The 16,234-nt window shown below is 52.7% G+C and overlaps 1 long non-coding RNA gene across 1 annotated transcript in view; it reads right to left on the bottom strand.

The window, feature by feature from the left end:
- LOC137142263 (uncharacterized) overlaps positions 1-16,234 on the bottom strand; it is a 61,509-nt gene that overhangs the window by 25,268 nt on the left and 20,007 nt on the right. The window lies entirely within an intron of this gene.

Below are 16,234 nucleotides of genomic sequence, written 5' to 3'. Positions count from 1 at the left end.
CCATGACCTGCAGCCTCCCAGTGACCTATCGAACCCGCTGGGATTTCTCCGGGTTGAAACGGCTGTTTATAATCACAGTCTATTGGTGGGAGGGTCCCCAAATGGATGGATTGTATCAGCCTCCCTTTCCAGCTGGGCTGCTTGCTCCAATCTGGCCTGCACAATGACGTGACCCTAAGGCATTGCGGGATTGATTCTAGCTGTCAGATCCCTTCCCCCCGCTGGGGCTGGGGGTGTGTCTCTGCCAGGAGGAGGGCAAGCTCTGGTTGTAGTTGCCCACTGAATCTGTTTTTAGACAGATGGAGCAGCTAGCCCCAGTTATGTCAGCCACCCCACGGAACCGCACCTCTCCCAGGTCATTTGGCACGGACGGGGTTAAAAGTTAAGGCATTGCAAGGGAGTGTGGCAGAATAGTGGGAGTCAGGTACTGGGAGTCAGGACCCCCGGTTCTGGTCCCAGCTCTGGGAGGGGAGTGTGAGCTAGTGGCTGGAGCAGAGGACTGGGAATCAGGAAGCGTGGGTTCTAGTCCTGACTCTGCCACTGACATGCTGTGTGACCCTGGGCAAGTCACTTTGCCCCCTTATGCCTGACTTTGCCCCCTACCCCCACCCCCAAAGGGGTTACAAGGGAAAGCTCATGGATAGAGCAAACTTCTGTGCAAATGTTCAGGGCGACTAACAAGGCCCACGGGTGCCGGTTCCTGGTTCATGACCGCCTGAAGAAAATCTGAACTGTTGTGACTTCTCCTTATCTGAGCAGCACAAGGAGGAAGTTGGCAGGGTGGATTCCACTGGGGAAGGTAAACAGAGAACAGGTGTGAAGACGTGCGCTCTCCAGAGCTCAGGTGGAAATGCCCCTTGAGCCGGGCCAAGGGACCCAGCTGGGTTTGCACAGCCAAAGGCGGCTTATCTGCCCCAGGATGCCTTTCCCCTAGAGAGACTTCTCCAGCACCCCCTAAACAGCGTCAGCCACAGCTCGGCCCTGCTGACTCCCCACCCCCCCACCAGAGATCCAAACCTACTGGGGCAGACCTGACTGCGGGCCCCAGCCGCAGAAAGACCAGGTCAGGGTACCTACAACCTCTCCTCTGCCTGCATTTGCTAGCAGATTACCCCCCAGCAAGCCTTGGCTTTACCCCCTTCTTCCACCTGAAAAGGGGTGTGCGTGCTGGCTGAGGATGGGGCATGGCTGGGCGGGGCTCTGCAGGAATCCTTTGTAGCCCCCTAGGCAGTTCTGTTCCCAGTAGCATCTGCCCAGGGTTAGTTCCTGCTCCCTGCCACAGGGATTTATAATCTCCCTGCCTGAGCTTGGGGGAACAGAACAGAGGTCTTTGTCTGTATGGGGTTACCCTACCTGGTACTTTCTGAGTGTGAGAGCTCCAGGGCAGGGCACCTGCTCCCAGTGGGGCAGACTGCTGATCAGGAAGGGCTGTGCAGGCGCCCGGGGCACAGTGTGAACATGAATGGAGGCAGGAAAGAGACAGCCCAGCCAGGCGCTAAGCTGGGACCCCGCAGGGGGAGGCGCTGCATAGTAATCCTGATGGCGTTGAGAGGCCTGACCTATATACTGAGGCCCAACTCTGCCAGCTCCCAGGTTCACCTCTGAAATGGCTAGCCCGTCTCTGGGTGTGCATGCTAATACAACACCAGCCTCTGCCAAGCCCAGAACCAGCACTGCCGGCCCACAGGAACATCCAGCCAACACACAGCTAAGGGGGGACGGAGCAGGGGAACCTGGTCTCATGGCCTGAGCACAGGACAGGGAGATGGGAATTCCAAGTTCCAATCCCAGCTCTGACACTAGTTTACTATTTGGATTCTAGGCGCCCGCCCACAGCGAAAGTCCCTCCCCCATCCTAGGGGGAGGAGTTACTGAGCCCGGGACTCAACTGATTATGGGGGGACAACGAATGAAAAAACAGGAACAGGTGTGAAGGTCAAAGGGCTAAATGGAGAGAACCTGAGGAGGACACTGATGAGAGAACCCCAGACAGCGCCCACTGCTCAGAGAACCCCAGACAGCGCCCACTGCTCTTCAAAAGTAGCCAAGGAGTCAGCAGACACGGCCCCGGAAAACTCTGCCCGGATACGTGATCAGACGGAGGAACGGGAGGAGGCCCCACCGTCGCAGAGCACCTCCTCGGCCAACATCCTCTCCCTGATGTTGTGGTTGGCCAAGGTGACGAGGAGGTTGACGAGGCGGTCCTGCGACTTTCTGGGGCCACGAACGGGGTGTGCATAGATCAGAAGGTGTGGGGAGAAGTGCAGCCAGAACCTCAGGAGAAGGTTCAGGAGGAGCCGGAACAGGGGCTGCAACCTGGTGCTCTCCAGATAGATGTGTGCCAGGGTCTCCCTCACACCACAAAAGGGACAGATGTCGGGACGAGGGTGAACCGCGCCAAGTACACACCCGTGCTCACGGCTCCATGAAGGAGCCGCCAGCCAATATCCCCGGCGGGCCGTGGAACTAAGGTGGAATACAGACTGGCCCACCGGGGTTCTGGGATTGGTTTGCTGGGCAGGATCCATTGCCACTTGGTGCCTCAGTTTACCCTTTGAGGCTCTCCTGGCTCAGATTAATTAGCTAGAGCCTGTGTGATGCTTTGATGCTGCCCCACGCCAAGGGTGATTATAAAGCACCTAGGTGTGCTCAGCTCGCGCAGGTGCCTGCAGCAGGGAGAGGCGGGTGCTAATGAAATAGGAACTCCCCAGAGACACCCTGTGGAGGCTGATTACGGCCGAGTTGTATGAAGAACAGCGACTAAAAACAAACCCTCCCAAGCAACTGAATGAGTAACAGTGTGTAGGGAAGCTGGGTGGAGTGGGGGTGGAGTCCTTGCCTTTGATTGTACACAGCATAACAATCTGCGGCAGAGGCGGTGGGTGGGACACGCACTGGTAACTTAAGTTCATTCACTGTTAGCCTCCGCTCAGGCCGGAGAAGAGAAAAAAAACCACTGGGGAAACTATTATTCTTTCCTCCCCTGGTTTAAAAAAAAAAAACATACCAGCAGTTCTAGGGTTAATGTAAGTGGCGGGGCATTAGCAGCTGGTGGCACAGGTGTATGTTCTGGCAGGGAGCCTTGTCAGAGCACCTTGCAAGGAGCCTGGCTTTTCCCGCCCACTCCCCCACACCTTGCCCTGCAGCTGTAGCAAGATGCTGTGCTTATTTGCAATACCCCTGCTGTTCCGGTCCTGTTTCCTCCCACAGCTCTGGCAGGGAACTTCAGCCCAGACTTCCCCATCCCGGTCCCGGCCCCCTCGCCTGCGGCGCCGCACCCTCACCTAGATGTACCATCAACTCCGGCCCGATGCGGATTTGAATTCAGCGTCATTGAATTCTGATGGGTGGGAATGGCCGGATCATCCCTGTGCTACAGCTGGGGAAACTGAGGCACAGCCTGGGGGACAAGGGAGCTATCTGAGGCTGGGTGGGGGGAGACGGGATCCCGCTACGCTGTAGGTGTTTTTGTGCTGTGAGCTAGTGAAGAGCTCAGAGGGTGAAATTCAGCACAGAGGGGACCAGAGCAAGGGGTGGCGGGAGCAGTGACCATGCTGGGGGTTCGCTGTATGCCCGAGCACTGTGCATCAGGATCCCCACATCACCCCGCCACAGATGGGGGCGCACACCAAAGATTCACATTTATCCTGCTCCCATGGCCCCCGTGCTCCCATTGCAGATGGGAGCGAGAGACTGTAACCACCCACTGCGGGGGGTGGGCTGCGTGCCCCGGTGGGATGAAGATTTTGCCCTTGAAGCCCAGTTCCGGAGGTTTGATGAGGACGAGGTCAGTTTCACTCATGGGCCCCAGCTCGTGGTTCAACCCTAACAGCAAGAGGCGAGGTCAGCCATGCCGTGAATAGCAACTGACGCAAAAGCCTGCTCCCACGAGATCTTGAGTCTCTACCAGCGTCCAGCCACCTTTCCCCTCCGAGCCCAAATACTGCACCGTCATTTCCAACCCACTGGAGTCTTTCCCCCACCCCGCCTTTCTGCCTGGCCAGTGATGCTGGCATGCTGGGAGAGATGGGTTCTGGGAGGAGAGAGTCATGCCAACAAGTTTTCTGCCTTCTGTTGAGCTGCAGAATTTATTACCTAGCAGGGGGAAGGAGCAGAGGGGTGAGCGGGAGGACATGTCTCTGGGGCTGTCAGCTGCCAGCCCTGTGGTAGGAGCCCAGCTGTTCAGAGATTGGGGTTTGCTGATTGTGCTGCACTTAAGAGATGGTGCTTCCAGCCTGAGCGTTTGGCAGTGATTTTTATGATCCCTTTTCTGCCGTTCGGTGTGGACCGAGTGTCGCACAGCCACATTTAACCCACATCTGAGTCAGCAGGGGCTTAGACCTGATCCTTCCCCAGGACTGCAGCAGGTCCTGGGGGTGCTCAGCACCGCTCGTGATCAGCTCCACATAGATCCATTCCTGTTGTAGATGATCACCCGCTGGGGGCTCACCCTGGAAAGTGTCAAGTCCCTCCATGGAGCATTGAGGGTGCTGAGTCCCTGAGCACCTCACATCCTGCAGCCTCCACCCAGCTGATCAAAGAAAGTAGGAAAGAAAATGCCTGTGCCAGCACTGGGAGTTTGCAGTAAAGAGTCAGGTTTGGTCTACCCCCCGGCGCAAGGTCGACGCAAGGCAGCTCATGTCGACCCGACTACAGAAGTGTCTACACTTAAATTTCGCTCCCAATGAATTGCCCCATGACGCCAACTTAATAACTCCATCTCCACAAGCGGCGCAGAGTCAAGGCCGACGTAGTTAGGTTGACGCAGTTGCTACTGGCTTTCAGGAGCCATCCCACAATGCCCCACACCAACAGTGCAGGTGATACAAGCGCTCCCGGGAGGACATGCACCAGCGACACAAGAGCAAAGCATAGACGCGCACAAGCGATGTAATTATGGCCGCGGCTGTATGCTGACGTAAATTAGGTCACCTTAAATTTTTTTGTAGCACAGCCATGACCTCAGATGTGCACGGGGAGGGGAGTGTAGTTACTTCTAGGTTTTATCCCCAGCTTCAAGCGTGGAGTGGTGAGGCAGGAGGCAGTCTAATGGTTAGAGCAGGGGGTTGTGAGCTAGGACACCTGGGTTCTATACACAGCTGCAGCACTGATTTGCTGGGCAAATTCTGCCTTCCAGCTATGCCCAGAGAACACACCCCTTGCCAGCAAAGGGTGGTGGCCAGCTGAAGAATGAACATGTGCCACAAAGTGCAAAGAGACCAGAGGCACGTAAGAACCTGCTCTCATTGAAGTCAGTGGCAAAATTCCAGTGGTCTCTACCCCAAGCAGGAATGGGCACAGAACTACCGACGTTTGGACGAGAGGCTATTAACTTCTCTGGAGGTTGTAGAGATCTTGCTTGGAAGCAAAGGGGAAAAAAAATCTCTGTCCTCTTGAAGCATTCTTAAAGAGGACAGTGCCTTATTGGAGAAGAACATGTAACCGCTAGGCTGAAAACAGAAAACGTAGGACTTTCAAGAGTGGTGCTGTTCGGTAAGAACAGCATGACGAGGTTATTGCCGCCTTGGCTTCCAGGGCAAATGTGCTCATTTTACAAGTGAAAAGGGTTTCCCCTCTAGCTGCCAAACCTACAAACTCACCCTGGGATCTGGGGGACAGGAGGGATTCTTTCCTTCCTGGGCACCACAACCTTGGAAGTCAGAGCCAATGGTCACAACGGTCTTTAAAAATCAATCAATCAACACTAACAACAAATGCTCTCCTGGACAAACCATGCCCTTAGTGACACCTGTGCCAACCCACTGCCTTCTAGTTATGCCTGAGCAGCCCTTCTTCCGCCCGGGGATTTGCACAGGTGGAAGTCAGCAAAAATACGTGGTCGCTGGTGCTTGGAATTCAGTTCCCCTCCCAGAAAGCTCTGAAGGGCTAAAAAGAGTGAGAGATTGGGGGCTGCAGACCTGAGTGAGTCTGAAATGCACCCAAGGAGCAGAGGGACCATTTCCTTGGCGTTCTTTTTGCAGAGTAGCGCTGTGCTTTCAAAGCACCGGCTGGCTCAGCGAGACACACACCCCGGGCCTGGATGGCTGTACGGAGGGCAAGGAGTGCACCACTCGCACGTGCTGTTCTGTGCACCCGCCCGTGCACCAGCAGTCTCATAATTAGTGAGCTGAAGCAGCAGAGGCAATGGGCCTGCATGGCAAATGCCTTCTCCCGCCCTGCCAGCTGAGAGTGAGTCAGAGTACAGCTGAGTCCACTGAGGAAAAGCCAGCCTCCGCCCTCCCCTCCAGCCTTGACAAACCTGCTCCTCTGGGCTTCTCAGCCACTCTACTCAGGCGAAGCCACATCCTGGGGATTGGCACGGACACCACTTTCAGCCATCCGCCCATATGGAGGGGTGGGCGGTTTGGATATTCTGCGTGCTGGGCTCCCTTGCCATCAGTGGGGTTAAAGGGCTTCCCGCCAGCTGAGAATTTGGCCCTGTGTGGTGTATAACAATGGTGTGAGGCCTCCCAGTTTTGCTTTCTCCTGGGGCTGCAGACATTTGATGAGCAATCATTCATTTGAAAATACAGCTGCATTTAATCCCCGAGTCCCCAACCAGCTTGGGACCCTGGGCAATAATTTCATAACACCCCAAATGCACAGAAACTACCAGCTGATAAAAGCCACCCCCTTAACAGCGTGCGGAAAAGGCCAAATAGAAGGGGAATGCTAGGGCCCAATCCAGCTACCATTGAATTCAGTGCAAAGACCCCCGACTATAGAGACAAAGAGCAGAGTGGCTCTGAATGAACCTGGCTATTTACCAGCTACTCCTGCAGTCCAGTCTCTCCCAAACCCATCCACCCGGCAGGAGCACCTGGACATTTCCATTCTCAAGATGAGATGGCACAAATCAGCAGGTGGGGGCAGGTGGAAAACCAGCTGCATTACAACATTTGTGCCTAGCTAGTTATCTGCACTGAGCATCTCTTGGGAAAAATAATTATGACTATTGATTAGTTCTCTCAGGAACTGCCAGAAGAGACCAATAGTCCAGCTAGCTCTGTATCCTGTCTCTGGCAATGGGCTAAGCCGGATGCTTCACAGGAAGACACAAAATCTCCATGATGCAGCCAGTTGTGCAACAGTATCCCATGTGAAGGGGGCATTTCTTCCTGACTCCCCATTTGTGAACACCGTATGCCCTGAAGCATGAGCACTGAGTGCCCTAGTAAATCCATCCTAGCTAATGTTAAGTGCGGATGCTATTCACATTCATCTCTTATCCTTTTTTGAATCTCACAAGCTATTTGCCTCAATAATATCCTGAGGCAGGAAGTTCCATGGGTTATTATTAATTTTTTTTTTAGTGCTTTGCTCATCGGTGTAATTAGATATCATGATCACAATCTCGCTAATATCACACTGTAGTTTTCATAAGACCTGACTGCATCCCTGTGATACAGAGTTGCCCAAATGTATATTATTACCCCATGTCCAACCATCTGCTCAATAGGTCACTGAAGGGGGTCCCGTGTGGTCGCTGATCACCATGTTATTGCGAGATGTTTGTACTGGAAATAGCTAAAGTGAGATGCAAAATGTGGAATTCTAGGTTTCAAAACTGATGAAGTGAAACTTGCGTCCCAAGGCAAGGCCGGTCTCGGGACGAACACAATCAGCACGGAGAATAGTGGACACCCCCGGAGCCGGTCTACAGTCTGGACTAGGTCAGTCCTCAAGTCTCCACCAAGTCAAAAGCACCCCAAGATAGGTCTCTGATGAGCAGACCCCCTGGGCGAAGAGATAATAGTAACAGTACAAGAGATGAAGAAAGCACACAAGTTGTTATCCATTACAGAGGAGAGAGACTGCCAATGGGGAATGTCTCATGCTAGGTGGCTCCCAGCTTTCTGGCCTGGCCTGGCGCAGTAAGGTCTAACCACCGGGTGAGAAATACCTTATTAGACAGCAAAGCTACGTGTTAATAAGTATAGACTATCGGCTGCATCCTGTGTTTTTCTCTTGCTTGAAATCTTACGTTTCCAAACCCTTCTACTTGCTTTTTTTTGAATCTCTATCTCAAGCTCTGTTAAATAAACTACAATTTGCTTTGACCATCGACACGTTTAAGTACCTTGTGCTGCAGAGCGTGTTGAACCAGGGTGCCCTGCTTCCACGGGGGCAGTGGGTTGGTGTAGGCTGCTGGTGTTCAGAAGACAAGGGCCTGGGCACTCAAGTGTGACAACGTGGGGTGTGTAAATTGCTAGCTGGGAAACAGCGGGGCTCGTGGAGCCTCGAGAAGAGCATTTCGTTGCCAGCAGCCGGTAGCGGGGGAGCGTTTCCTGTGGTGGGCACAGGCTGGGCTCCCTCCTGCTGTGAGCAGATGGTTGTGATTCACCCTAGAAAACGGCGGTTAACCCTGAAAAGTGTCACCATCGCCAAGCTGCACGGAATCCCAGCTGGCACTGAGTTGCCCAGTTTAGCTACACCATTCCAGAGCTCCTCGCCATCTTCAATGCTCTCTCCATGCACCTAAAGAACTGGTCAGAAGACATTTTTGCCACCTTGCTCTTCATCCCCATCCCAGGCTTTTAATAAATATATCGAACAACACTGGTCCAAAATCTGATTCCAGGCGCACCAGTCTAGCCTCGTCCTTTTCATGGTCATGCTATTTATAAGCCAGCTTCTAGGGCGAGATCTTCAATGGTGTATAGGCCACTGTAAATGGGTATAACACCATTGACTTCAGCGAATCTATGCTGATTTACAACCAGCCGAGCATCCGGTCCTTCATCTTTACCACTTGCACTGTATTTGCCAAATTTCTTTAGCAGCCTCCTGCCAGGGGACTTTACACAAAGCCTTTTGAAAATAAAAGTGAACCATACCAAGTCCAATCTGTTGTTCTTTCACTGCTACTGAACCTGAAGAGGTTCTGGGCATGAGGGGGTGCCCATATTGTGTCACGACTGTGTCACAAACCCTGAGAATTTCAAAGGAAAAAGGGGAATTTACAGGGTCCAGTGCAGACATGGTGCTGGATTCTGGAAAAGCCACATGCAAGCCAGACCTCATTTAGGGAATGATTTTGCTGCTTCAACCAAAAAGCAGGAAGAAGAATTTTCTAGGTATTTATTTATGTAGCCCTGTACCTGGCTATGCCAATCTACCAACATAGAAGAGAAGAATACTTACCACTTTAATAGTGGTTTTCGTGTTAGGATCATCAAACACTGGACCAGCATCATTATCTCCATTTCACAGAGGGGGAAACCGAGGCATGCAGAGGGCTGCTCGATGATTAAGTGGTAGAGTCAGGGACAGAACCCAGCTCTGCTGAGTCTAGTCCAGGGTCCTGTGCCCTGGGGCACCCCTTGCTCTGCTGAGTTCATGTCTCCCACACAGATGGGATACGTGGGCTCCCACACCATGTGCAGGAAAGGATGGAAAAAACACGTGAGGAAAGCAGCAGAAGAGGGTATAAGGAAGCGCCTGGGGTGAAAACGCTGGGGGGCACAGCCCCAAAAGAGTCAGGACAGGCCGTAGGCAACAGCGCCACAGAGATCTCAACCCCACAACATCCCTAAGCTGTATGTGGCAACGGATCTGTAAGGTAGAAGCCTAGGGAGTTAGGGCTCAACAAAGTTTGGCAAGGATAGTACTTTGCACCTATTTGCAAAGCCGCTTATAAACATTACCCCTCTCTAGGCACATATCCCTCTCCAGTGAATTAGCCTCGTTTCTACTGAGGGGGAAACTGAGGCACAGAGAGGGGCCATGACGAAGAGTCAGAGGTGGGATGATTCATAGAGGCCAAGCTTTGCAGAAGGGAGCAATACGATCTAGTCTGATTTAAATCCAGTTGAGAATCTAGAACTCCCTGTTCTCAAACTTCTAGACCAGGCTCTGGCCTCTGTCCCCTCTCAACAAACATCTGCAAAGCACTTCAGGACATGCATAAGTCACATGGACTTTGGGTATTAAGCATGTGTTCAGGTGCTTTGCTGAATCAGGTCCTGAGTGCAGCCAGAAAACGTTGTGGAGAAGGCTGTGTTTTAGGTCGCCTTTGAAATCAAGCCAGTAAGCACTTAAGATCTCTGACTCAGCCTGGGCAGCCCATGACAGGAGCTGGAAGCTAGTAAAAGGCTGTTAATATTACAGCTGGCCCTCTAATCCTAAACCCCCAAACAGTCACAGTCATCGGCAAAACACACAAGGATTCTTGCTCGGGTTCTGTGCTGCCAGCAGCCTGTGGGATGTCACAATCCAGACAAGATAGGTGGGGAGAGAGGGAAGAGACGGCTCCATTGCAAGCTGAAATGATGACAGCATCAAACTACAAACTGCAGTTCACACACATTTAAGGTACACAGTCACAGTGGGGAAGCAGGACGGATGCTTAATCTAAACTTGCTCTTTTTTCTCTTTGTCATTTAGAAATACTCAGCATTAGCAGAAAGAAGCAAACAACCAAATCCCAATATTTCATCACTGTTCCAGCCCTAGATCAAGGGGCTAATGCCCAGATCCTCCTCGGAGAAACTGGCCCTAAATTCCTTGTAATGGCACTGGGCCTATTTACACCAATAGGGGATTTTGCCCAAGATGATCTATTCCCTGCCATCTAGCAGCTAGGTATTAAGTGATGCTGGAATCACTGGGTGAAGCGATCAGGGCATCTGGATTCCGTTCCTGGATCTGCCACTTACTCATTAAGTGGCCTTAGGTAAGTCATTGTCCCTTCTGTGCCTCAGTTTTCCCCATCTGTGAAATGGAGATAATGATACTTGTCCAACGTTGGGTGGGCCTGTGTTATGCAGGATGATCACAACGATCCCTTATAGGCTGTAACTCCATTTGGGAAGGCACTTATATACCTTTGAGGATCCAGGCCTGAGCCCCCTTGATTAATGTCTCAGGTCAGGATCCAGACGCCAGTGCACAGGGTTAAATGCTGCGAAGTTTTGGGGGAAAGCCCTCCACTCCCTGCAGCATTTCCCTGTTCTGTTGACCCCCCCTCTCCTCCCGGTGTGTTCTCCCTCAGTTTATGAATGAGGCTGCAGCTATGACACGGTGACAGAAACTGGGAGTTACTTTTTTCAGGGTGATCAAAGTCCTGAGGGTTTGTTTCATTTCCCGGTTTGCTCTGCAAACCTGTCCAGTGGCTGAAGCCGCAGCAAGCAAGTCAGGAGCGCTGCATTTTGTTCCTGGCTCTCTTATTGACCTGCTGCGAGTCACTTTGGCCCAGATCCTCAAAAGGTATTTAGGCTCCTAACAGGCAAGGAGGATCCGGGTCTTCCCCTCTCTTGGCCCGTTTCTTCTCCCACCCTTCATGTGTTTTATCTATTTAGACTGTGAACACTTTAGGGCATTGTCTCTTACAATGCATATGTGCAGCACGCGGCACAATGGGACCCTGCTTTCCGCCGGAACTTCTGGGTGCTACTGTCATACAAATAATACGTAGCAATAATAAATCCAGAGCTGTTCCGACGCTGGGTGCTGTTGAAACATATGGGGGGGAAGGGAAGGATTTACAGCGTGTGTAGGTGCCCCAATCCAATTGGGAGCCGAGGGCATCTCTCAGGCTCAGGCCCTTAGAGATGACCCGGCTGTAGCTTTTTGCTTGTGTTTACTGTGTTCGAACGAGACACGCAGTCAATTCCCTCTGGTTTAATTGAAAGCTGGTGCTGTGGGTTTGGCTTAATCCGCACCGCCCTCCTCCTCCTCCTCCATTAGATAACGTCTCGCTGAAACCACACTCTGCAAGCTCACAGCATTCCAATCTGCTGATCCCAAGTGGCAGCCGGCTGGGGCACTGCTGTGTGAGCGATTCAGGTGCTGATGGGGCAGATGCAATAGACAGCGTAGACTCCCAGAGCCATGTCCACCCCACACTCTACCTGCCTAGGGGCTTGCTCCCAGGCATAACACAAGCAAAACTGCAAGGTGCTGGTGCTATAATATGCTGGAGGATTGGGGGAGGGGAGGGGGAACTGACCCAAGCATGAAACATGACTTGTGTCTGGAAAGCAGGACCAGCCCCACAATGAGTGATGAACCATCAGGGCGAGCGCTGCTTTGGAATTTAATAGGAACAACGATGGAATTGGCAAGCAGGAGAAAGAGGCAGGGATTCTGCGGGTGGGGCAGCCAGGCGTACGGTTATTAGCATCTCGTTGCTTAGTGTAGGCTGCCAGGGAGGTGTGGGCTGGGGAGGGCTCATCGAGGGATAAACAGCTCCAGGGTGGCGACGTCCCATGCACAGGGCAGGCTGTGGCCTACTGGTGACAGAGACGAGGAATGTGAAAACGTTGAAAAAGTGACTTGAAAAACTGGCGTGGGGGGGCTTGGAGTTGGCTGAACTTTAACGATTTCTGGGTTGAATGTGATCAGTGGAAGATGCTTCCTACCAGCTAGCAGCCCTTCAGCAACCCCGGCAGCTGAGAGCCAAGCTGAAATCTCTTCTTCATCACCAGCAATAGGGGCCCTCCAGCATCACTGGTGCCTGGGGGAGACCCATTCTGAACTTGAGCAAACCCACTGAGGCGCCATTGAGGGCCCCGCTGGAAGGCAATAAACCCATGTTTCTCAACGGGTGAGCTGTGAACCCCAGCGTGGGGCTTACCAAAGCCAATCCGCTGGGGGCATGTAGCGTTGAAAAGTTTATGGCAATCTGAATAGGGCTGAATTCTCATTCCACAGGATCTCTCAACCTTCCAAAACCAACATTTTGTTCTGCATCGGGCCAGAACCGAGCCACTTCAAGATTTCCCGCAGCCCGGGAATTCTGAAAACTCGTTTCAAAAAAGAAATCAAACCCCCAGTTCACGCTGACTTTTGGAAATGAAATTGGGGGTGGGCGGGTTTCCAGGCCGCTTGCCATGCAGCTGGGAGCTCTGTCTCAAGCCAGGGCGCCGTGGGATTTCCAGAATGTCAGGCTCCCTATTAGGGAGCCTAGAATCCCTAGTATTCACCATCAACCTCTCCAAATCCACCCCACTCAATTATCTAGGCTTAGTTTTGGGGTCATCGATCCTTTTATAGTAAATGGCTTCAAATAAGGGGTCGCCCAGGTGCAAAGATTGCACAACACTGCAGGAAAAATCGGTGGATGCTGCCCAAGAAGGAAGAGGCTCTAGCTCTTTCTCCCCTAGCTGTTGAGAGGATTGAAAAGCAGGAAACATATTGGTCACTCAGATCAGCAGATCTGTCTGTGTTGAATGCTCAGGACACAGATCCATTGAGTAAGAAGGTGCCACGTAGCCCAGACGTACCATAGTACCTTGGACCTACATAGCAGAGCTCTTCCACAGTGTAATCTTGATGGAGTGTTTCCTGTGGGCGTATCTGCTTTTGAACAGCAGTGCAATCTTGCAAAGCAAAACAACAACAACAGCACGCACCAGCAGGCAGGGCTCATTCTGAGCGAGCAACAAGGACCAGAGCCTAGTTCCGGGAAGCTGGACCTAGCTTTGCTGCTCATTGGCTGCCCAGTCAAAGTCGGGCATCGAACGCAAACATTCACTGATTGCAGAGTGAGTGCTTTGGCAGACAGGGCCACGAGACCCTAAGGAGTGGATGGTTGGCGAGTTGGCTGGTGCAGGACACTTACGGCTCTAAACAGCAATGCTTGCACCTCTAAAGTTTGCAAGAGTTAGAAGTTCAAATCCCAGCCCCAGTGGCTTGGACTGTCATCCTTTTGCAGGGCAGTAGATAACTTATCATGCAGTTCACATGTATGGGTGAGCGAAAGAGGTGGGACCCGTAATGCAGATAACAGGTGGTGAGGACAGTCTCCATAGTAAAACACCAACTACTGAATAATTATGGTAGGACCTAGAAACGCCAGCTGAGATCAGGGCCCTATTGTGTTAGATGCTGTAGACACAGAACGATACCGTAACCTCCTCAGGGGAGGGACTATCTAACTAGACCAGACAGACAAAAGGTGGGAGAGGAAACTGAGGCGCAGAGAAATATCATGGATGTGACTTGCTCACAGTCACTAGAAGGTCAGTGGCAGAACCAGGAAAAGAAGCCAGGGCTCCTGACTCCCCCTGCAGTCACCTAGCCACTGGATCACATGACTTTTTTTCAGAGTAATTATCCCAGGTGTTGTAAGTGACACAGGAAAGCACCTTAATTCCTTTTTTTAACAAAACAACAGAACTTGATGGTACCTCTTTTAGAGAAGTAGGTCAAGGGAGATTTTAAAAACGAGAACTCTGTTGGCCTCATTAATCAGGGCGGGTGAGAGCTCAGGGTTAAAAAGTAAAGATGATCATTTACAAAAATGAGGAAACTTGTAATAAACAGGGAACTCTAAACATAGAAAGGGAAATTAACACGTAGAAAAAGCTTCTGGGGAAGAAGTTTACGTGGTAATATACAACAGCAACAACCAGCTCTTATATAAGGCTTTTTGTCCAGGGGTCTTAAAGCACATTACAATATCACTGTCCTCATTTTACAGGTGGGGAAATTGAGGCACACATTTTCAAAAGGGCTCAGGGACTGATTTTTCGAGCATTCAGCACCCACGGTTGAGACTAGATTTTCCAAGGGTTCCAGCCCTCAGCAAGCAGAGGACCCAGAAAATGCAGTCACACCGGGAGGCCCCAGTACTGAGATCTAGGCTCCATGGTACTTGTAGGCTACACACACTTGCAAGAGACAGGCCTGCCCTGAAGAGCTTGGAACGCTAATGGGGATAAGGGGAAACAGAGGCATGAAGTGACTTTCCCAAGGTCACATGGGAAGTCAGTAGCAGAGCCAAGAGTAGACTGCAGGTCTCCTGAGTCCCAACATAGGACTCTATCCACTAGACCAGCGGTTCTCAACTGGTGGTACGCATACCACCAGTGGTACTTCGAAGAAGGCTGGGTGGTACGCGAGCTGTACCGCGCCGCTGAATCCGCCGCCAAAAGATCCTCCCCCGCAGCCGCGAAACCCCGTCGCCGCCAAAAGTTCCCCCCACTTTTTTCCCCCCCGAGTGGTACTGGGGTCAGGTACAGTCAGGTCAAGTGGTACTTGACCTGACTGTACCTGACCCGAGTGGTACTCGGGGAAAAAAAGGTTGAGAACCGCTGCACTAGACCACACTGCCTCTCAGCTAGCACTCTTTGGAGAGAAGGATGGAGCATGATTTGGGAGGAAGTCCAGCGGGCACTGGCCTGCTAGGGCCAGGCAGCTCACTCTTGTTCCTCTTTTCTTTTCTTAAGAAAAAAGGAAAGGAGAAGGAGGAAATTCATAGGTAGCAAAGACTGGAGGTTTATTTCTTGGGAATTTCCACCCTGCGAAGCAGCAAGCAATCCTGAACAGGAGAACTGCCTTCTGTTCCCTCCGCAGGCCGCGGGAGCCCAGGCTGTGCACATAGCAGGATCAGGCCCTCCGCCCGCTGTAATTCCAGGCAGAGCTCGGCCTGGGGTGCAGGCGCTTGGGTTGAGATGCAGCATCTGGGTATGTGGTACCGGGGCCCTCCCACCTCAGCCCCTGCCCAGGCTCGGTCTCTGCTCTGCCTGCGCTTTGTGACAGCCACCCCCCCCCTCATTTGCCAGCGCGGCTCTCGGGGCTGTGAATGTGGTAACCGTGCCTCTCTAGCGCCATGGCCGCAGCCCTTCGCAGGGAGCTCGCCTTGCCCCCGGCTCACTGGGACGAAGCTCTGCTGCTGAACTCCAGAACCTGCTCCCTGAGCTGCACTGAGGGAGCGGGAGCTGTGCCGGCCCCCTTCACATATCCAGAGCCCCCCCTCTGCCCCACGCCGGGAGGGGCTGCCTCGGTACCCCCAGCCCCTCTGCCTCCAGTCCCAGGCACCCTTCTCTCTTCCCTGTAGAGGCTGCCCCATGCCATACTGTACTGACATCCACTAGACCCCAGATCTGGTAGCAGGCAGCTCATGCCCCGGTGTTACTGGCTCATGGGAGATCCTGGCACAGTGCTAGCACAGGTTCAGGCTGGAGCGGCTGGCCAACACAGCCCAGGCCTCACTCTGCTTAAAAACCATCTTCTCAGCCACATCTCCCAGCATCTCCCTCTGTATTTCCCACAGCCCCACTGAGGACCTTCCCGCCAGCCCAGCCCCAGCTCTGCTGTGTTTTCTCTTGCAGGGCTCAGGCGGGCACCTCACGTGGAGAGGTAACAATGCCAAGCGGAGGATCCCGGCCTCCCGCGCTCAGGGGAGGTTTGTTTTGAGAGGGGAGTTCAGGGGCAGTGCAGGGCGATTGTTAACGGTATTTGCTGCGGGGCTGCTGCCTGCAGTCTCTGACCTGAAAGGAATGCTGTG

This window comes from Emydura macquarii, unplaced genomic scaffold (assembly GCF_026122565.2).
Source record: "Emydura macquarii macquarii isolate MOO-44397 ecotype Brisbane River unplaced genomic scaffold, CSIRO-AGI_Emac_v2 contig_3220, whole genome shotgun sequence".
Classification (NCBI taxonomy): Eukaryota; Metazoa; Chordata; order Testudines; family Chelidae; genus Emydura; species Emydura macquarii.
This window is presented reverse-complemented; position numbering and strand designations above follow the sequence as displayed.